Source organism: Polistes dominula, unplaced genomic scaffold (genome assembly GCF_049000335.1).
Source record: "Polistes dominula isolate Pdom_NZ unplaced genomic scaffold, Pdom_raw_medaka contig_75, whole genome shotgun sequence".
Lineage (NCBI taxonomy): Eukaryota > Metazoa > Arthropoda > Insecta > Hymenoptera > Vespidae > Polistes > Polistes dominula.
The window spans coordinates 2,061,996-2,086,690 of NW_028301003.1; the positions used below are offsets into that span (position 1 = coordinate 2,061,996).

General features: G+C 29.5%; 1 long non-coding RNA gene across 1 annotated transcript; it reads left to right on the forward strand.

Annotated features, from left to right (window-relative positions):
- The first annotated feature begins 2,923 nt into the window (after positions 1-2,923).
- Positions 2,924-3,327, forward strand: LOC149032132 (uncharacterized). The gene is made up of 2 exons (XR_016176987.1): positions 2,924-2,990; positions 3,084-3,327. It is a non-coding gene; the product is annotated as an uncharacterized LOC149032132 (long non-coding RNA).
- Positions 3,328-24,695: the final 21,368 nt, after the last annotated feature.

Here is a 24,695-nt window from a genome sequence, read left to right on the forward strand (position 1 = left end):
TAGATAGTTTAGACGATCCAGGTTGCTCATATGAAACACATAGTTCACAAGAAGAAGATAGTTCCCAAAAAAAAGAGAAAAGTTCGTGATTCTTCTTTATCATCAGATGAAATTTAAGATGAAAAAAAAATAAAAATAAAAAAAAGATATAATATAAATAGTATTATTGTCTAGGAGACTTAAATGTCTTCTATGTTATTTATACACTTAAATCGTTAATGTTTTATGTAATTTGTATTATATATTGTATATATTTTTATATAAATTATTCCTTATATAAATGTATTTAATATTGTCATTAATTATATAGATAAAATTTATACTTTTATAACGATTACATTATAAATTATAATTTTATTATAATATCTGTAATATATTATTAAATATATTAATTATATTAAATTATATTAATAAATAATAATATATTTCTATCGAATAATTAATGTACGATCATCTTCGAATATAAAAACTGTCTTTTATTAAAAAGAACAAATTATAGAAACAACTTTAAAAGAGAATATATATATATATATATATATATATATATATATATATATATATATATATATATATATATATATATATATATATTAGCTTATATATATATATACATATTTATATATAAATACAATATAAATTATATAAAACTTAGCGAATAAAAAAAGTATATTAGATATAGATAAATTTAATATGGATAAATATGATACATCATAATTAAAAAATATAATATGATATCAATGATTAACAACTATCCTGTATTAAATATAATATTGCATTTGTTATATTTCATATTTAAAGCAATGAAAAAATCTTTTATGCTATTATTAACAAAATTTGACCAACACTTTTTAATTCTTTGATTTTTAATATTTCTTGTTGGTCTTGCTTTTATATTCTTATAAAAAATCTTTATTGTAAAAAATACAATTATAACATGTGTGAACTAAATAAACTATTCTATATAACATTTTAATTTGGATATTTTAAATATTTTCTTTCTTGTGTTACTTTATCCTTTTTAAACACCTTATGTTTATGATGTAAAATTTTAAATTAAATATAAAAATTTACTATATATAATAATTAAATATATTTAATATATGTATTATAATAATTTAATTGGACAAAGCTGTTAATTATATGAATTTATTTATGTTGACTATAAACTACACGAAACCTTAAATATCATAATAATAATTTTATTTTTTTTTTCCTATACTTTAATTTAATAATAAAAACAAATGTTTATTATTATCGTTAACAATGTCACAAATAATGCTTTTAATTACGAATTTCGATGTATTTCAAATAATGGATACTAAACTAAGGCTCGAGATATAAATTAAATAAAAAAAAAATCATTTATACTTTTCTCAAGTAATTTATCAACGAAAATATGTGTTTTATTTTTTTCAGACCAATTATTATCGAGTAAATCATATAAACATGGCATAAATAATTTTTAACGAACTAATATGTTATAACTTATAATAAGTCCGTATAATTGCTGTAAATGATGTTTGTAAATAAATCGTAGTTCGAGATTCGATACTTGAGAGTCGAGAAATTTAAAAATTTTTTTTTTCGAATTTCATATTACTTTCAATTTAATCTCAACAGAACGATCAATCTTTGTTCAATCTTGTCAGTTGGTGGGCTTATTTGACAGACAAGCATTACTTACAATGTGCTAATTATATTTTATTCAAATTCAATTAACAAAAAAGCATTTTAAAATACGTGTTTCATCTTACGATATCTGATCATATACACAGAATTTTTTAATATTTGTTTGTTTTTCTCATCTTAAGTACTCTTTTAAATAATACGTTAACAAAAAAAAAAAACGCGGAATAAAATTGAGAGAGTTATCTTTCATAAAACTCCCGTTAATGCTGTGACAAAAAGTAATTGTAATTAATATTATTCTGCAAAGTGTTTTTAAATAATAATATTTAAATAAATTTTACCATTTAAGGATTATTTCATATGATATATAGATCTATGAAAAGTTTATTAAATAAATGTATATATAAATATACATTTATACATATAGATATATTTATGTATATATAAATTGAATATATATATATGTATATATATGCATGTATTGAATCAAATACATATTATATATATATATATATTTATTCGTTATACAATGTTAATTGGTCTTTTTAAGGCTTAAAAAAAGAGTGTGTAATAAACAAATATATACATCTATATATATCTTATAGTTTTATACAACATATAAAAAAGGTAATTTTTTGAAATTATCTACAATATTTTCTGTTTTTTTAGTTTTATTAATTTTTCATTGCATTTCTAGTATTAATTAATTTTTCCTATAAATACAGATGAGTGACGAAGAACTTATTCAGTGTCCGAATAATCCCAATCACCAGGTTCCTAGATCTCAAATAAACGAGCATGTAAATACATGTAAATTATTGATGGATCCTAATCAAGAAATGCAAATTAGAACTTCATCCGATGACGAAGTAATATATTACTTTTGCTTCTTAAAATTACGTTCTCATCAAGTGTTATAATACAAATATTATTAATATTGATTTAAAACACTAGCCAAGACCCTCAACATCTTACCAGGAGTCACTTCAGGAGGAGAGTTCACTTCAGGAGGGGAGTTCACAACAGGAGGAGAGTCAAATAGCAGAACTTCCAAATTTACAGGGTCCATGTTTTCATGAATGGAGACCACCCAAAGATCCAACAAAATTACAGGAAAAATCATCTTCCGGATTAAAAATGGTATGAAAATAGTTGTTAAAATGAAATAAGACATATATTATATGAAATTTATTTAATTTCAGCCAAGACTTATTTCAAGGTCGTTAAGAAAGAGTGGTATCCTAGCTGAATCAGAAATAGAATCCTGTAAACCCAAATTAGAACAAGACAAAAAGTCAAGTTCTAATAAGTCAGAAATGCGAATAGAATCATATTATAAAATATTACATGAAAAAATAAAGGTAAGTGTTGTAATTAGTAATTTAAATGATTAAAAATTTTCTTCATTTAATTTTTCTTTCTCCTAATAAAAATCATTTCTTTTGATATGATAGTTACTGGAGAAACTAAAAATTGACAGTAGTTCTGATGAGGATTCTTCATCAAGCAGTGGGTCGACATTATCACTTATAGACCCTATGCCAGATAAAAAGAAAAAATTCTATATGATATGGGTATAGAATTTCTAGAAAAACTGAGATCTACTTCACAACGAACAGGTAGTTCACAACAAACAGGTAGCTCACAACAAGAATCTAGTTCACCAAAGCCAAAAATGACAGAAGAAGAAATAGATAAACAAACAGATGTTAAAAGATGGGTGATTCAATCGTCACGTTTTATGTCAGAAGTTACTACTCCATTAGAAGTTAAATTGGAAGAGCCTCCTTCAACTGGAGATGTTCTACAAGAACAATCGCAATCATTTAGTGTAGGCACTGAAACAACACAGGATTCGGATCTTTCACAAACGTCAAAAGTGACAGAGGAAAAGATACCAGAAAAAATGGATACAGAAGAAAAAAATAAAGCTCAAGTGTCACCTACTTTACTAGAAAGGATTACTCAAATAGAAATTAAATTGGAAAAACTTTCTCTGGCTGCAGATGTTTCAAAAAAACAATCACAAACAGTTAGTTCTCCTACTGAGACAAAAAAAGATTCAGATCGTTCACAAAAGCCAAAAATGACAGAGGAACAGATACCTGAAAAAATGGGTACAGAAGAAAAAAATAAGGCTCAAGTGTCACCTACTTTATCAGAAAGGATTACTCAAATAGAAATTAAATTGGAAAAACTTTCTCTGGCTGCAGATGATTCAAAAAAACAAATACAATCAGTTAGTTCTCCTACTGAGACAAAAGAAGATTCAGATCGTTCACAAAAGCCAAAAAAGACAGAGGAACAGATACTTGAAAAAATGGATACAGAAGAAAAAAATAAGGCTCAAGTGTCACTTACTTTTTCAAAAATGATCACTCAATTAGAAATTGAATTGGGAGAATTTTCTCTAACTGCAGATGTTCCACAACAACAAATACAACCAGTAAGTTCTCCTACTGAGAAAAAACAAGATTCGGATCGTTCACTGCAGCCAAAGACGACAAAGGAAAAGAAAACTGATGGCATAGATACTCAAGCAAAAATTGAGACTGAAGAGTCACATACTTTATCAGAAGTGATTACTCAATTAGAAGTTGAATTGGTAGAACCTTCTCTGGCTGCAGATGTTCCACAACAACAAATACAACCTGTAAGTTCTCCTACTGAGACAAGACAAGATTTGGATCGTTCACAACAGCCAAAGACGACAAAGGAAAAGAAAACTGAAGAAATAGATACTGAAGCAAAAATTGAGACTGAAGAGTCACATACTTTATCAGAAGTGATTACTCAATTAGAAGTTGAATTTTTAGAACCTTCTCTTGCTGCAGATGTTCCACAACAACAAATACAATCAGTAAGTTTTCCTTTTGAGACAAAACATGATTTAGATCGCTCACAACAGCAAAAAATTATAAGTGAAAAGAAACATGAAGAAATGGATACTGAAGCAGAAATGGAGACTGAAGAGTCACATACTTTATCAGAAGTAACTACTCAATTAGAAGTTGAATTGGAAGAACCTTCTTTGGCTGCAGATGCTCCACTACAACAATCACAACCATTTAGTTTTGATGCTGCAACGACACATGTTTCGGATGATTCACAACAGCCAAAAATTATAAGTAAAAAGAAACATGAAGAAATAAATACTGAAGAAAAAATACAAACTGAAGAGTCGCATACTTTATCACAAGTGACTACTCAACTAGAAGTTGAATCGGAAGAATCTTCTTTGTTTGAAGTGGTTCCACAACATTTTAGTTTCCCTGCTGCAACAACACATGATTCGGATGATTCACAACAGTCAGAAATTATAAGTAAAAAGAAACATGAAGAAATGGATACTAAAGAAAAAATACAAACTGAAGAGTCACATACTTTATCACATGTGACTATTCAAGTAGAAGCTGAATCGGAAGAATCTTCTTTGTTTGAAGTGGTTCCACAACATTTTAGTTTCCCTGCTGCAACAACACATGATTCGGATGATTCACAACAGTCAGAAATTATAAGTAAAAAGCAACATGAAGAAATGGATAATGAAAAAAAAGGAGACTGAAGAGTCACATACTTTATCACAAGTGATTATTCAAGTTGAAGTTGAATCGCAAAAAGAAGAAACGACGGACGCTGCAGTGTCACATATTTTTGCAGATGAGACAAATTCACGATTGATTGAAACAGAAGAACCTTCCTTGTCTAGAGATGCTTCAGAAATAATAGTAGCAGAACCTAGTGAAACCTTTTATGATGAGTCACCACCAGCAGATATTTCACAACAAGCATGTAGTTTGCTACAAGATGGTAGTCCACCACCAGAAGCATGGTGGTCGGAAGAAATATCAGATGTTTGGAAATTTCGGCATTCAGTAGTAAATGAGTCGCCAGAACCTATTGTAACTCTGTATGAAGAAGACGAAGATTTACCACCACTTATTCATCGTCAATGGTCAACTCCTGAAACAGATGATTCACGAGGGAGAGATTGGTTAACGATAAGATCATACAGAAGCTCACGTGAAAGCACGGATATTGATAATTTACAAAAAGAAAGGAAGTCACCAGAAGCAGATATATCATCAGAATCAGATAGTTCACGAAGGAAAACAAAATTTCTACAAATAAAAAGATGTTATCATTCTTCTTCATCAACAGATGAAGATAAAGATGAAAAGATTGATTTGGGAAAACCTTCTTCCTCTTCTCCAAAAAAACGATCAAAACCAGTTGGTTCTCGTGGTAAGACAAAACATCAATTAGAAGTTCCACAAGAAGCAAGTGGACTAAAGAAAAGGTCACATGAAACCTCAAGTGAAAGCACGGATATCGATAGAGGTGATTTACAAAAAGCAGTTAGATCTCCTAAATCAGATATTTCACCAAAAGCAGATAGTTCTCAAAGGAAAAAAATTTCTAGAAATAAGAAGACGTTTTGAAACTGCTTCAACAAAAGATGAAGATAATGATAAAAAGATTGATTCGGAAGAACCTTCTACGTCTTCTTTAAAAAAACAATCAAAACCAGTTGTTTCTCGTGGTAAGACAAAACATCAATTAGATGTTCCACAAGAAACAAGTAGACGAAGAAAAAGGTCACATGAAACCTCAAGTGAAAGCACAGATATCGATTCAGGTGATTTACCAAAATCAGGTAGATCACCAAAATCAGCTATTTCACCAGAAGCAGATAGTTCTCAAAGGAAAAAGAAATTTCTCGAAATAAGAAGACGTTTTGAAACTGCTTCAACAAAAGATAAAGATACAGATGAAAAGATTGATTTGGAAAAACCTTCTACCTCTTCTTCAACAAAACAATCAAAACCAGTTGTTTCTCCTGGTAAGACAAAACATCAATTGGATGTTCCACAAGAAGCAAGTAGACTAAGGAAAAGGTCATATGAAACCTCAAGTGAAGACACGGATATCGATGTAGATGATATACCAATAGCAGTTAGCCCATCAAAATCAGATACTTCACCAAAAGGAGATGGTTCACAAAGGAAAAAAAATTTTTAGAAATAAGAAAACGTTATGATTCTTCGTCAAAAAAAGATGAAGATAAAGATAAAAAGAAAGGAATATAAAAAGTAATACAATATAAATCGTATTATTGTCTAGGAGATTTAAATGTCTTCTATGTTAATTATACACTTAAATCGTTAATGTTTTATGTAAATTGTATTATCTATTGTATATATTTTTATATAAATTATTCCTTATATAAATGTATTTAATATCGTCATTAATTAAATTGATATAATTTATACATTTATAACAATTACATTATAATTTATAATATTAATGTAATAATTATAATATATTATTAAATAATAATATATTTTTATGAAATAATTAATGTACGATCATCTTCAAACATAAAAACAGTCTTTTATTAAAAAGAACAAATTATACAAACAACTTTATAGAAGATATATAAATGGGCTTATATATATATACATATATATAGAAAAATAATATAAATTATATGAAACTTAGCGAATAAAAACATTTTATTGAATACAAAAAATTTGACCAACATCTTTCAATTTTTGAATGTTTAATTTTTCTTGTTAGTCTCGCTTTTATATTCTTATAAAAATTGTAAAAAATACAATTATAACATGTGTGAACAAAATAAACTATCTTATATAACATTTTAATTTGATTTTTTAAATTATTTTCTTTCCTTAGTTACCATCTCCTTTCATACAATTTATGTTAATGATTTAATATTTTAAATTATATATAAAATATTATTCTATATATTAATTAAATATATTAAATGTATATATTATATTAATTCAATTAGACATATCCGTTAATTTTATGAATTTATTTATGTTAAATATAAACTACACTATGGATTATAGAGGGATAACACTCATGCCGTCACTGTATATGGTGTACGCAGCAGTCCTGGCGGGCAGGATTGAGGAAGAGGTGGAGCGGAAGGGACTGGTGCCGCAGAACTAGACAGGATTTAGGAGAGGCCTTGGAACGATAGATAATATATTTACATTAAATTATCTTATGGGAAGACAAGGCAAGAAATAGAGGGGGAAGCTGGTGGTGGCGTTCCTAGACTTGAAGGCGGCGTTTGATTCGGTGGATCGGGTGGTGCTGCTGCGGGGGATGAAGAAGAGAGGGATAAAAAAAGGGCTCAGAGAAAGGGTGAAGGAAGTGCTGAATGAAACGGCGAGTAGGGTGAAGGCTGGCGAGGAGGAGGGGGATAGATTCTGGACGGCAAGAGGGGTCAGGCAGGGGTGCCCAATTAGTCCGATGCTCTTTAACCTTTTGATTGCAGACTTAGAGGAGGAACTGATGAAAGGAAGACGGGGTGGGGTAAAGGTGAGAGGGAGGAGGATTGGCTCACTAGCATATGCAGATGATGTGGTTTTGTTGGCGGAAAGAGAGGAAGAAATGGAGAGTATGTTGAGGAGAATGGAGGGATACTGTGATAGGAAGAAATTGGAGGTCAATGTCGAGAAGACGAAGATCGTGAGATTTAGGAGAGGAGGGGGAAGAAATAGAGAAATTGACTGGAATTGAAAGGGGAAGAGAATAGAGGAGGTGAAGGAATTCAGGTATTTGGGCTATGTGCTTAAAAAGAATGGAGGTCAGGATGCACACGTGAAGCATAGGGTGAAGAAAGCAGGGGTCGCAATGAGGCAGGTTTGGGGATTGGGAAGGAGGATGTTCGGCAAGGATTGGGTGAGGAGGTTGTGGCTCTTTGATACACTGGTGTGGACGGTTTTAAGCTATGGAGCGGAGATATGGGGGGTGGGAGGAGAGGAAGGAGATCGAGGGGGTGCAGGAAAGGTTTTTGAGGTGGACGCTGGGAGTAGACTGGAGGACACCAGGATACATGATTAGAGAAGAAGGGAAAAGAGACAAATTGGGAATAAAGGCTGCGAAGAGAGCGTGGAAGTACGAGGAGAAATTAAGGAGAGGAGAGGGAAGTGAGCTGGCGAGAGAGTGTTGGAAGGAGGCGCAGGAGAGAGAACGGGAGGAGGAAGTAGAGAAGTCAAAATGGGAAAAAGAGAGGATAGCGCAGGGCAGGGAGGAGGTGGTTGAAAGGTAGGAAGAAATTGAGAAGGAGGAAAGAAGTCGACAGGAGGTAGAGAGATGGGAGAAAATACAAGATTCCAGGTATAAAGTGTGGTTCAAGATGGTGGTAGCGGAAGGGGTGCCAGGATATTGGGTAGGAAAGTGGAGTGAAGAGAGGAAAAGAAGAGTGGCGAGATTTAGATTGGGGAATGAGATGAGGGAAGGGAGATACTGGGAGGAGGAGGAGAAGAGAAGATGCAGGGTATGTGGATGGGAGAGAGAGACATGGGAGCATGTGTTGCAGGGCTGCAGTAGAGCGATAGGTGAGGAGGACGGGGAGAGGAGTGGAAGAAGGATAAAGGAAATTTTGGATGAGAGTGGAATGGGGGAGGAGTGGATGAAGAGGATTGGGAGTATGAGAGAGAGGAAGGAGAGACAAGGTTGGGAATAAAGGAGGATGAAGTGGTGGTTTGGAATGGGTGAAAGGGGAAGGGAGGAAGGGGAAATAAGGGAGAGGGTAGTGTTAAGATAGGTTAAGGATATAATTGTAAAAGGAGTGTAACCCTTCGGAGAAACAATAAATAAATCTATATATCTATCAATAAACTACACTAAACTTTAAATATCATAATAATGTTTTATGTTTTTCTATTTTCCTATACTTTAATTTAATAATAAAAACAAGTGTTTATTCTTACCGTTACAAATGTCACAAATAATGTTTTTAATTATGAATTATAATTATTTCAAATAATCGATATTAAACTCGAGACTCGAGATATAAATTAAATAAAAAAAAATTAATCTATACATTTTCCAAGTAATTTTTCAAAGAAACTATGTGTTCTATTTTTTCAGAACAATTATTATTGAAGAAATCATATAAACTTGGTATAATTAATTTTTAACGAATTTATGTGTTATAATTTGTAATATGACCTTATACTTAAATGATTTTTGTAAATATATCGTTTCTCGAGACTTGATACTTAAGGGTCGAAAATTTCGAGAATTTTTTATAATTCGAATTTATTATTATTTTCAATTGAATTTCAACTGAACGATCAATCTTTGTTCGATCTTGTCAGTTGGTGCGCTTATTTGACAGACAAACATTACTTACAATGTGCTAATTATATTTTATTCAATTTCAATTAACAAAAAAGCATTTTCAACAACCTGTTTCATCTTATGATATCTGATAATAAATATCGAACTATTTAAATATTGTTTGTTTCATGCATTTTCTTGAACCTATTAAATAATACGTCTACAAAAAAAAAAACAAGGTGTAAATTTAAGAAAGTTATCTTTTATAAAAATACAGTTAATGTTGTGACAAATGTAATTATAATTAAATATTATTCTGCAAAGTGTTTTCAATTATTATTATTAAAATAACTTTTACCATTTTAGGTTTATTTTATGATATAGAGTTCCATGAAAAGTTAATTAAATAAATATATATATATATATATTTATACATATAGATATATTTATGTATATATAAATTGAATATATATATATATATATGCATGTATTGAATCAAATACATATTATATATATATATATATATTTATTTATTATACAATGTTTATTGGTCTTTTTAAAGCTTAAAAAACAGAGTGTGTAATAAACAACTATATACATATATATATATATATATATATATATATATATATATATATATATATATATATATATATATATCTTATAATATTAAACAATTTTTAGGGAAGGTAATTCTTTAATATTATCTACGATATTTTCATTTTTGTAATTTTATTAATATTTCATTGTATTTTTAATTTATTAATTTATTTTTTTCTAAATAAAGATGAGAGACGAAGAACTTGTTCAGTGTCCTAATAATCCCAATCACCTGGTTCCTAGATCTCAAATAGACGAGCATGTAAATACATGTCAATTATTGATGGATCCTAATCAAGAAATGCAAATTACAACTTCATCCGATGACGAAGTAATATATTACATTTGTTCTTAATCAAGTAATATACGAAAAATATTAATTGATATTAAATTAAAACATTAGTCTAGACCCTCAACATCTTACCAGGAGTCATCTCAGGAGGGAAGTTCTCATGAAGGGGGAAGTCAAATGGCAACTCTTCCAATTTCTGAGGGTACATATTCTCAAGAATGGAGATCACCAGACAAACCAAAAAAAAAGGTAACATCACAAAATAGATAACAAATGGTATGAAAATAATTGTTTAAATGTAATAAGTTTAAATGATTTAATATCAGCCAAAACTTTACTCAAAGCCGCCTCAAAGTAGTGAAATCTCTGATGAAACAGATATAGACTTATGTGGTTCAGAATGTTCTTTAGACAATAAGGTGAGATTACGGATGACAGACATATGTAAAAAAAGATATCATAACATGTTAAATAAAAAAAGCAAGGTAAATGTAATAATTTATAATTTGAATGATTTGAAATTTTTTTCTTTTTTATTTTTCTTTTTCATAATAAAAATCATTTCTTTTGATGTGATAGTTACCTAAAAAACTTATATTAGACAGTAGTACTGATGACACTTCTTCATCAAGCACTGACTCGACATTTTCACTTCATGAAACTCTGCCAGATAAAGAGACAAAAATTATACCTAAAATTGGTTTAGAATACGAGGCACAAATGGTATCTACTTCACAAGAAGAATTTAGTTCACAACAAGTAGCTGGTTCAAGAAAAGCAGTTATTTTATCACCGCCAAAACTGACATTAAAAAAGAAAGATGAAACAATGGATGTTGAAAGTTCTATGGATCTATTCTCACATTTTTCGCCACAAGTGTCTACTCCATTAGACGTTCAAATGGAAGAATCTTCTTTGTCTGAAGAGGTTTCACAAGAACAATCAGAATCAATTAGTTCTTATGCTGAATCAACAGATGATTCAGATGATACACAAAATCAAAGAATGAGAAGGGATATGGAACATGAAGAAATGGATACAGGAGAAATAGTGGAGGTTAAAGTGTCACATCTTTTGACAGAAGTGAATACTCAATCAGAAATTGAATTGGCAGAATCTTCTTTGTCTGTTCCAACAGAACAATCAAAATCAGTTGTTTCTTGTGATAAGACAAAACATGAATCAGATGTTCAACAAAGTGCAGCAAGTAGGTTAAGAAAAAGGTCATATGAAGCAACAGAGTCCAAAATAGTTAATTTAGACGATCCAGGTTGCTCATATGAAACACATAGTTCACAAAAAGAAGATAGTTCACAAAACAAAATTCGAAAAGTTTTTGATTCTTCTTCATCATCAGATTAAAATTAAGAAGGAAAGATAGGAATATAAAAAAAAGACAATATAAATCGTATTATTGTTTAAAAGACTTAAATGTCTTCTATGTTAATTATACACTTAGAGGGCTAAAGTATTATGTAAATTATATTATATATTGTGTATATATTTTTATATAAATTATTGTTTATATAAATGTATTTAATATTGTCATTAATTATATAGATATAATTTGTATATTTATAACAATTACATTATAAATTATAATTTTATTATAATATCTGTAATATATTATTAAATATATTAATTATATTAAATTATATTACTAAATAATAATATATTTCTATCAAATAATTAATGTACGATAATCTTCAAATATAAAAACTGTCTTTTATTAAAAAGAACAAATTATAGAAACATATATATATAAATTATATAAAACTTAGAAAATAAAAAAAAGGTATTGTATGAAAAAAATTTGAAAAACATTTTTTAATTCTTTGATTTGTAATTTTACTTGTTGGGCTTGCTTTTATATTCTTATAAAAAATCTTTATTGTAAAAAATACAATTATAACATGTGTGAACTAAATAAACTATTTTATATAACATTTTAATTTGGATATTTTAAATATTTTCTATCTTGTGTTACTTTATCCTTTTTAAACACCTTATGTTTATGATGTAAAATTTTAAATTAAATATAAAACATTACTATATATATTAATTAAATATATTAAATATATGTATTATAATAATTTAATTGGACAAAGCTGTTAATTATATGAATTTATTTATGTTGACTATAAACTACACGAAACTTTAAATATCATAATAATATTTTTATTTTTTTCCTATACTTTAATTTAATAATAAAAACAAATGTTCACATTATTATCGTTATCAATGTCACAATTAATGTTTTTAATTACGAATTTCGATGTATTTCAAATAATCGATACTAAACTCAAGACTCGAGATATAATATAAAGAAAAAACAATAATTTATACCTATCTCAAGTAATCTTTCAAGGAAAATATGTGTTTTGTTTTTTTCAGAACAATTATTATCGAATAAATCATATAAACATGGTATAATTAATTTTTAACGAATTAATATGTTATAACTTATAATAAGTCCGTATGATTGCTGTAAATGATGTTTGTAAATAAATCGTAGTTCGAGATTCGATACTTAAGAGTCGAAAAATTCAAAAATTTTTTTTTTTCGAATTTCATATTACTTTCAATTTAATCTCAACAGAACGATCAATCTTTGTTCAATCTTGTCAGTTGGTGGGCTTATTTGACAGACAAGCATTACTTACAATGTGCTAATTATATTTTATTCAAATTCAATTAACAAAAAAGCATTTTAAAATACGTGTTTCATCTTACGATATCTGATCATATACACAGAATTTTTTAATATTTGTTTGTTTTTCTCATCTTAAGTACTCTTTTAAATAATACGTTAACAAAAAAAAAACGCGGAATAAAATTGAGAGAGTTATCTTTCATAAAACTCCCGTTAATGCTGTGACAAAAAGTAATTACAATTAATATTATTCTTAAAAAAGGTTTTTATTTAATATTATTTAAATAACTTTTATCACATTTTAGGTTTATTTCATATGATATATAGATCCATGAAAAGTTATTTAAAAAAATAAATATATATATACATGTATGTATAGATATATTTATGTATATATATTTTGAGTATATATATATGCATGTATATTGAGTCAAATACATATATTATATATATATATATATATTTATTATACAATGCTTATTGTGAACTTATAAGCTTAAAAAAGAGGGCGTGAGATAAACAAATATATATATATCTTATAATTTTATACAACATATAAGCAAGGTAATTTTTTGAAATTATCTACAATATTTTCTTTTTTTTTAGTTTTATTAATTTTTCAATGTATTTTTAATATTAATTAATTTTTTCTATAAATACAGATGAGCGACGAGGAACTTGTTCAGTGTCCGAATAATCCCAATCACCAGGTTCCTAGATCTCAAATAAACGAGCATGTAAATACATGTAAATTATTGATGGATCCTAATCAAGAAATGCAAATTAGAACTTCATCGGATGACGAAGTAATATATTACTTTTGCTTCTTAAAATTACGTTCTCATCAAGTGTTATAATACAAATATTAATTATTATTGATTTCAAACATTAGCCAAGACCCTCAACATCTTACCAGGAGTTACCTCAGGAGGGGAGTTTACTTCAGGGGGAGTTCACAACAGGAGGAGAGTCAAATAGCAGAACTTCCAAATTTACAGGGTCCATCTTTTCATGAATGGAGACCACCCAAAGATCCAACAAAATTACAGGAAAAATCATCTTCCGGATTAAAAATGGTATGAAAATAGTTGTTAAAATGAAATAAGACATATATTATATGAAATTTAATTAATTTCAGCAAAGACTTATTTCAAGGTCGTTAAGAAAGAGTGGTATCCTAGCTGAATCAGAAATAGAATCCTGTAAACCAAAATTAGAGCAAGACAAAAAGTCAAGTTTTAAGAAGCCAGAAATGCGAATAGAGTCATATTACAAAATATTACATGAAAAAATGAAGGTAAATGTTGTAATTAGTAATTTAAATGATTAAAAATTTTTTTCATTTAATTTTTCTTTTTCCTAATAAAAATCATTTCTTTTGATATGATAGTTACAGGAGAAACTAAAAATAAACAGTAGTTCTGATGAAGATTCTTCATCAAGCAGTGCGTCGACATTATCACTTATAGACACTATGCCAGATAAAAAGAAAAAAATTCTATATGATATGGGTACAGAATTTCTAGGACAACTGAGATCTACTTCACAACAAACAGGTAGTTCACAACAAGAATCTAGTTCAACAAAGCCAAAAATGACAGAGGAAGAGATACTTAAACAAACAGATGTTGAAAGATGGGTGATTCAATCGTCGCGTCTTTTGTCAGAAGTGACTACTCCATTAGAAGTTAAATTGGAAGAGCCTCATTCAACTGGAGATGTTCTACAAGAACAATTGTCACCTACTTTACTAGAAAGGATTACTCAAATAGAAATTAAACTGGAAAAACTTTCTCTGGCTGCAGATGTTTCAAAAAACAAATACAATCAGTTAGTTCTTCTACTGAGACAAAAAAAGATTCAGATCGTTCACAAAAGCCAAAAATGACAGAGGAACGGATACCTGAAAAAATGGGTACAGAAGAAAAAAAAAAGGCTCAATTGTCACCTACTTTACTAGAAAGGATTACTCAAATAGAAATTAAACTGGAAAAACTTTCTCTGGCTGCAGATGTTTCAAAAAACAAATACAATCAGTTAGTTCTCCTACTGAGACAAAAAAAGATTCAGATCATTCACAAAAGCCAAAAATAACAGAGGAAAAGATACCTGAAAAAATGGATACAGAAGAAAAAAAAATGCTAAAGCGTCACTTACTTTTTCAGAAAAGATTACTCAATTAGAAATTGAATTGGGAGAACTTTCTCTAACTGCAGATCTTCCACAACAACAAAAACAATCAGTAAGTTCTCCTACTGTGACAAAACAAGATTCAGATCGTTTACAACAGCCAAAGAAGACAAAGGAAAAGAAACCTGAAGAAATTGATATTGAAGCAAAAATTGAGACTGAAGCAAAAATTGAGACTGAAAAGTCACATACTTTATCAGAAGTGATTACTCAATTAGAAGTTGAATTGGTAGAACCTTCTCTTGCTGCAGATGTTCCACAACAACAAATACAATCAGTTAGTTCTCTTACTGAGACAAAACAAGATTCAGATCGTTTACAACAGCCAAAGAAGACAACGGAAAAGAAAAATGAAGAAATGTATACTGAAGCAAAAATGAAGACTGAAGAGTCACATACTTTATCAGAAGTAACTACTCAATTAGAAGTTGAATTGGAAGAACCTTCTTTAGCTGCAGATGCTCCACTACAACAATCACAACTATTTAGTTTTCATGCTGCAACAACACATGTTTCGGATGATTCACAACAGCCAAATATTATAAGTAAAAAGAAACATGAAGAAATGTATACTGAAGCAGAAATGGAGACTGAAGAGTCACATACTTTATCGGAAGTGACTACTCAACTAGAAGTTGAATCGGAAGAATCTTCTTTGTTTGAAGTGGTTCCACAACAACAATCACAATCTTTTAGTTTCCCTGCTGCAACAACACATGATTCGGATGATTCACAACAGTCAAAAATTATAATTAAAAAGAAACATGAAGAAATGGATACTGAAGAAAAAATACAAACTGAAGAGTCACATACTTTATCACATGTGACTATTCAAGTAGAAGTTGAATCGGAAGAATCTTCTCTGTATAAAGTGGTTTCACAACAACAATCACAACATTTTAGTTTCCCTGCTGCAACAAAACATGATTCGGATGTATCACAACAACCAGAAATTATAAGTAAAAAGCAACATGAAGAAATGGATAATGAAAAAAAAATGGAGACTGAAGAGTCACATAGTTTATCACATGTGATTATTCAAGTTGAAGTTGAATCGCAAAAAGAAGAAATGACGGACGCTGCAGTGTCACACATTTTTGCAGAAGAGACGAGTTCACGACTGGTTCAAACGGAAGAACCTTCCTTGTCTAGAGATGCTTCGAAAATAATAGTAACACAACCTGATGAAACCTCTTATGATGAGTCACCACAAGCAGATATTTCACAACAAGCAAGTAGTTTGCTACAAGAAGGTAGGCCAAAACCAGAAGCAAGAAGGAGGGAAAAAACATTAGATATTTGGAAACCTCTGCATTTAGTAGCAATTGATTTTAAAGAACCTATGGTAACTCTATATGAAGAAGACGAAGATTTACAACCACTTATTCATCGTGAATGGTCAACTCCTGAAACAGATGATTCAAAAGCCAGAGATAGGTTAACGATAAGATCATACAGAAGTTCACGTGAAAACACGAATACCGATAATTTACAAAAAGAAAGGAAGTCACCAGAAGCAGATAAATCATCAGAAGCAGATGGTTCACGAAGCAAAACAAAATTTCTACAAATAAAAAGAGGTTATCATTCCTCTTCAACATCAGATGAAGATGAAGATGAGAAGATTGATTTGGAAAATCCTTCTTCCTCTTCTCCAAAAAAACGATCTAAACCAGTTGTTTCTCCTGGTAAGACAAAACATCAATTAGATGTTCCACAAGAAGCAAGTAGACAGAGGAAAAGGTCACATGAAACCTCAAGTGATAGCACAGATATCGATTCAGGTGATTTACCAAAATTAGGTAGCTCACCAAAATCAGCTATTTCACCAGAAGCAGATAGTTCTCAAAGGAAAAAAAATTTTTAGAAATAAGAAGACGTTTTGAAACTGCTTCAACAAAAGATGAAGGTAATTATAAAAAGATTGATTCGGAAGAACGTTTTACCTCTTCTTTAAAAAAACAATCAAAACCAGTTGTTTCTCCTGGTAAGACAAAACATCAATTAGATGTTCCACAAGAAGCAAGTAGACAGAGGAAAAGGTCACATGAAACCTCAAGTGAAAGCACAGATATCGATTCAGGTGATTTACCAAAATCAGGTAGCTCACCAAAATCAGCTATTTCACCAGAAGCAGATAGTTCTCAAAGGAAAAAGAAATTTCTAGAAATAAGAAGACGTTTTGAAATTGCTTCAAAAAAAGATGAAGATAATGATAAAAAGATTGATTCGGAAGAACGTTCTACCTCTTCTTTAAAAAAACAATCAAAACCAGTTGTTTCTCCTGGTAAGACAAAACATCAATTGGATGTTCCACAAGAAGCAAGTAGACTAAGGAAAAGGTCATATGAGTCCTCAAGTGAAGGCACGGATATCGATTTAGATGATATACCATCAGCAGTTAGCTCACCAAAATCAGATACTTCACCAAAAGGAGATGGTTCACAAAGGAAAAAAATTTTTAGAAATAAGAAAACGTTATGATTCTTCGTCAAAAAAAGATGAAGATAAAGATAAAAAGAAAGGAATATAAAAAGTAATACAATATAAATCGTATTATTGTATAGGAGACTTGAATGTCTTCTATGTTAATTATACACTTAAATCGTTAATGTTTTATGTAAATTGTATTATATATTGTATATATTTTTATATAAATTATTCCTTATATAAATGTATTTAATACCGTCATTAATTAAATTGATATAATTTATAGATTTATAACAATTACATTATAATTTATAATAATAATGTAATAACTATAATATATTATTAAATAATAATATATTTTTATGAAATAATTAATGTACGATCATCTTTTCTTTTTTTATTAAAAAGAACAAATTATAGAAACAACTTTAAAGGAGATATATATGATAGCTTACATATATATAGAAATATAATATAAATTAAATAAAACTTAGCGAATAAAAACATTTTATTGAATACAAAAAATTTGACCAACATCTTTCAATTTTTGAATGTTTAATTTTTCTTGTTAGTCTCGCTTTTATATTCTTATAAAAATTCTTCATTATAAAAAATACAATTATAACATGTGTGAAATAATTATACTATTCTGTATAACATTTTAATTTGACTTTTTAAATTATTTTCTTTCCTGAGCTCCAATCTTCTTTCATAGAATCTATGGTAATGATTTGACATTATTAATTATATATAAAATATTATTCTATATATTCATTAAGGGTTCATTCTGGTTTATCATTTTGAAAAAATCATTTCTTTTTTTGTTCATTTTTCGAAAGTAGATATATGTAGAATTATCATACAAAAATTTTATAACGATCCGAGCAGTTTAATTATATTATTTTGCGATTCAAACACATAGAGATATTACAGATAGAGGAGACAAACCATTGGCGGTTGTGGAAATGTCTCTGCATGAATATAGCAGCAAAAAACAAAAGGTTGATATTGACCTGACAAAAACAGAATCACTTGAAAGGTGTTTAGGTGGCCACACTCAAAATAATAATGAGTGCTTTAATAAATGCGTCTGGGCTATTGTGCTTAAACACCTATTTAATGGTAAAAAAAATTGTTGAAATAGCTTGTAAATTGACATGTTGTATATTCAACGAAGGTTTTGATCCAATACTGAAAATAATGCACGTTTTGGGTATCAAACTTGGCCCTATCGCAGTTAATTATGCTAGCAACCGCGACAACACGTGTGTGCGCTCAAGCAATCGTTTGAGCGGCAAATCTTTAAAAAAGGCCAGGATAAAACGAAAAAAGGCTACAGTGGAAGATAATGAGTACTTTGAAGTAGCAGAAGGCGTACTGTATGGGCCAGGCATCGCAGAATAAGGTAAAGTCAGACTTTTTTAAAATTTTAAAAAATACTGTATACTCGTTTTCCTCGAAACATTAGATTAAAATTCATACCTCATTATTTATTAATTGTACAGAAAAATGTTTTAGACAAATTTTGTAGGAAATTGAATGCTCTATAAAAATGGTGTCTTATGTTTTGGCGATTAAATTAATCGTTCAAAAGATATTCAGAAACACAAATCAATACACATGAATGTTTGATGATGATTTGGTGGGAATTGTTTTAAGTGGTTACATGGGTTTCATCCGGGTAAAAACGGCGTATTTTCAAGATTTTTTTTTTCATATAATATATGAAATATTTGATTCAAATTTTTTATTATCCTAAAGATACATATTTAATAAACATTTTCTGAAATTAAAAAAAAAATATATTAAAAACTCCGCCATTGTGATGTCATTCCCGGCGAGCCCTCGGAAGAAAGGTGTATTCGCGTTGACAGCAGAACTCCAAGCAGGATCATCTGAAGTGAAAAAAAAAAAATACTTGTTTTAGTTAAGGCTTTAAACTAGAAATTAGACGAAGGAAAGAAAAATGAAAATTGGATGTTTGACAGCGGTTTTTACAAAAACATGCAGAATTCAGTAAAAATTCCGCGGCATTTAAAAAAAAAAAAAAATTGTTGTAATTGAAAAAAAAGAAAAAATCCTTCGTCCAAGTCCTTGTAAATTGTATCTCGAAGACCTGTTTAAAATTTCATCGAGATCGGTTGAGTAGCCTTCGAGAAATCTTGACAACCGACTTTGAAAACATTGTTTTGAGAAAAACACGTTTAAAGTTTTGAGTGACCATAGAACAGGAAAAAAAATTGTTTTTCTTGACTTACATTGAATCGTCGATTCCTGGGCCATAAACTAATGAATCTGCTACATCTGCAATGTCCTCGGCATCCTTTTGTTCCTGTCTATGACGAATCCTGGCTTCACGAGTCTCTTTCGCAGATTTTTTCTCGGCGGCACAGATACGGTTTTCGTCAGCATTTCGGGCATATTCGTGGGAATTTGGGCCAAGTTTTAAGTCCATACAGTGCATGATTAATAATAATGATGATGTTACTTCATTAAAAATGCAAGCAGCAGTCAATGCAGCAATATCAACGATCTTAGAACCAGCTGGAAGTATTTTTGGAGTAATTTTCCAGATCAACTGGTTGTAACTTTCGTTGCTATTTTGTATAAAACCACGAACTTATCGCTCCAAAAGCTTATCCTTACTCAGATTTTCGTAAATAGGTTTTATTGCAGTCAAAACATCATCTGGTAATGGTGTATAATCGTGTTTGAACGATGAAACAGTGTTTGTTGCTGATGCTCGCTGCCAGGCACACCAGGAATCTGAACCTGGATTTTTAGGATTGAACGACTGTCTCCGTTTCTTAGGTTGATCTTTTCTACTAGCACCGTCCACTAATTGAGATCTTGAAACTTTAGGCATTTTTTCATATAATTTACTTTGGACACTTATAATCTCAAAATAAACCTCGTGGTTCAACAAGTAATCACCAAATGAAGTATTTCAACTAGTTATCCTTAGAAGATGAGAAAAATAACCAAGGACGAATGAACAATAGGCGAGCAGCTGCTCTTTTATACCTACGGCAAGCGGAGCCCAGCAGGTAGCTTTGAGCGCGCAACTTTAAAAGGCTGTATCTCTGAAACTATTACTCGGATCAAGTTGAAATTTTCGGATAATATTCTAGAGATGTTGTAGGTTTTAATAAGCAACAAAAAAAAATCGATTTGTTGAATCCGTGAAACCCATGGAACTTCTTAAGCTGTCTACCAACCCATTTTTCCATGGCACTTGAAAAAAAAAAATAGGTCACTTTTTTGACCCGCCCTAATATATATAGTACATTAATATCATTGGATATAGCCGTTAATTATATGAATATATTTATGTTAAATATAAATTACACTATACTTTAAATAACATAATAATTTTATATTTTTTTCTTCTTAATACTTTAATACTAAATCAAATGTTTATTATTGTCGTTAACAATGTCACAGATAATGCTTTTAAATATGAATTAATTATTTCAAATAATCGATATTAAACTCAAGACTCGAGATATAAATTAAATAAAGAAAAAAATCATTTATACTTTTCTCAAGTAATTTATCAACGAAAATATGTGGTTTGTTTTTTTCAGAACAATTATTATCGATTAAATCATATAAACTTGGTATAATTAGTTTTTAAAGAATTAATATGTTATAACTTATAATAAGTCCGTATAATTGCTGTAAATGATGTTTGTAAATAAATCGTAGTTCAAGATTCGATACTTGAGAGTCGAAAAATTCAAAAATTTTTTTTTTTTTCGAATTTCATATTACGTTGAATTTAATCTCAACAGAACGATCAATCTTTGTTCAATCTTGTCAGTTGGTGGGCTTATTTGACAGACAAGCATTACTTACAATGTGCTAATTATATTTTATTCAAATTCAATTAACAAAAAAGCATTTTAAAATACGTGTCTCATCTTACGATATCTGATCATATACATAGAGTTTTTTAATATTTGTTTGTTTTTCTCATTTTAAGTACTCTTTTAAATAATACGTTAACAAAAAAAAAAACGCGAAATAAATTTGAGAGAGTTATCTTTCATAAAACTCCCGTTAATTCTGTGACAAAAAGTAATTATAATTAATATTATTCTTCAAAAAAGTTTTTATTTAATATTATATAAATAACTTTTATCACATTTTAGGTTTATTTCATATAATATATAGATCCATGAAAAGTTATTTAAATAAATAAATATATATATACATGTATGTATAAATATATTTATGTATATATATTTTGAGTATATATATATACATGTATATTGAATCAAATACATATATTATATATATATTTATTATACGATGCTTATTGTGAATTTAAAAGCTTAAAAAAAAAGAGTGTGAGATAAACAAATACATATACATATATATCTTATAATTTTATACAACATATAAGCAAGGTAATTTTTTGAAATTATTTACGATATTTTCTTTTTTTAGTTTTATTAATTTTTTATTGCATTTCTAATATTAATTAATTTTTTCTATAAATACAGATGAGCGACGAAGAACTTGTTCAGTGTCCGAATAATCCCAATCACCAGGTTCCTAGATCTCAAATAAACGAGCATGTAAATACATGTAAATTATTGATGGATCCTAATCAAGAAATGCAAATTAGAACTTCATCCGATGACGAAGTAATATATTACATTTGCTCCTTAAAATTCCGTTCTCATCAAGTGTTATAAGAAAAATATTATTAATTTGATTTAAAACACTAGCCAAGACCCTCAACATCTTACCAGGAGTTACCTCAGGAGGGGAGTTCACTTCAGGAGGGGAGTTTACTTCAGGAGGGGAGTTCACAACAGGAGGAGAGTCAAATAGCAGAACTTCCAAATTTACAGGATCCATGTTTTCATGAATGGAGACCACCCAAAGATCCAACAAAATTACAGGAAAAATCATCTTCCGGATTAAAAATGGTATGAAAATAGTTGTTAAAATGAAATAAGACAGATATTATATGAAATTTATATAATTTCAGCAAAGACTTATTTCAAGGTCGTTAAGAAAGAGTGGTATCCTAGCTGAATCAGAAATAGAATCCTGTAAACAAAAATTAGAGCAAGACAAAAAGTCAAGTTTTAGGAAGCCAGAAATGCGAATAGAATTATATTATAAAATATTACATGAAAAAATGAAGGTAAATGTTGTAATTAGTAATTTAAATGATTAAAAATTTTCTTCATTTAATTTTTCTTTCTCCTAATAAAAATCATTTCTTTTGATATGATAGTTACTGGAGAAACTAAAAATAGACAGTAGTTCTGATGAAGATTTTTCATCAAGCAGTGGGTCGACATTATCACTTATAGACATTATGCCAGATAAAAAGAAAAAAACTCTATATAATATGGGTACAGAATTTCTAGAACAACTGAGATCTACTTCACAACAAACAGGTAGTTCACAACAAGAATCTAGTTCACCAAAGCCAAAAATGACAGGGGAAGAGATACATAAACAAACAGATGTTGAAAGATGGGTGATTGAATCGTCACGTTTTATGTCAGAAGTGACTACACCATTAGAAGTTAAATTGGAAGAGCCTTCTTCAACTGAAGATGTTCTACAAGAACAATCGCAATCATTTAGTGTAAGCACTGAAACAACATATGATTCGGATCTTCCACAAAAGTCAAAAGTGACAGAGGAAAAGATATCTGAAAAAATGGATGCAAAAGAAAAAAATAAAGCTCAAGTGTCACCTACTTTACTAGAAAGGATTACTCAAATAGAAATTAAATTGGAAAAACTTTCTCTGGCCGCAGATGTTTCAAAAAAACAATCACAATTAGTTAGTTCTCCTACTGAGACAAAAAAAGATTCAGGTCGTTCACAAAAGCCAAAAATGACAGAGGAACAGATACCTGAAAAAATGGGTACAGAAGAAAAAAATAAGGCTCAAGTGTCACCTACTTTATCAGAAAGGATTACTCAAATAGAAATAAAATTGGAAAAAATTTCTCTGGCTGCAGATGATTCAAAAAGACAAATACAATCAGTTAGTTCTCCTACTGAGACAAAAAAAGATTCAGATCGTTCACAAAAGCCAAAAATGACAGAGGACAAGACACCTAAAAAAATGGATACAGAAGAAGAAAAAAAAGCTAAAGCGTCACCTACTTTTCAAAAATGATTACTCAATTAGAAATTGAATTGGGAGAATTTTCTCTAACTGCAGATGTTCCACAACAACAATTACAACCAGTAAGTTCTCCTACTGAGACAAAACGAGATTCAGATCGCTTACAACAGCAAAAAATTATAAGTGAAAAGAAACATGAAGAAATGGAGACTGAAGCAGAAATGAAGCCTGAAGAGTCACATACTTTATCAGAAGTGATTACTCAATTAGAAGTTGATTTGGTAGAACCTTCTCTGGCTGCAGATGTTCCACAACAACAAATACAACCAGTAAGTTCTCCTACTGAGACAAAACGAGATTCAGATCGCTTACAACAGCAAAAAATTATAAGTGAAAAGAAACATGAAGAAATGGAGACTGAAGCAGAAATGGAGACTGAAGAGTCACATACTTTATCAGAAGTGACTACTCAATTAGAAGTTGAATTGGAAGAACCTTCTTTGGCTGCAGATGCTCCACTACAACAGTCACAACCATTTAGTTTTGATGCTGCAACGACACATGTTTCGGATGATTCACAACAGCCAAAAATTATAAGTAAAAAGAAACATGAAGAGTTGAATACTGAAGAAAAAATACAAACTGAAGAGTCACATACTTTATCAGAAGTGACAACTCAATTAGAAGTTGAA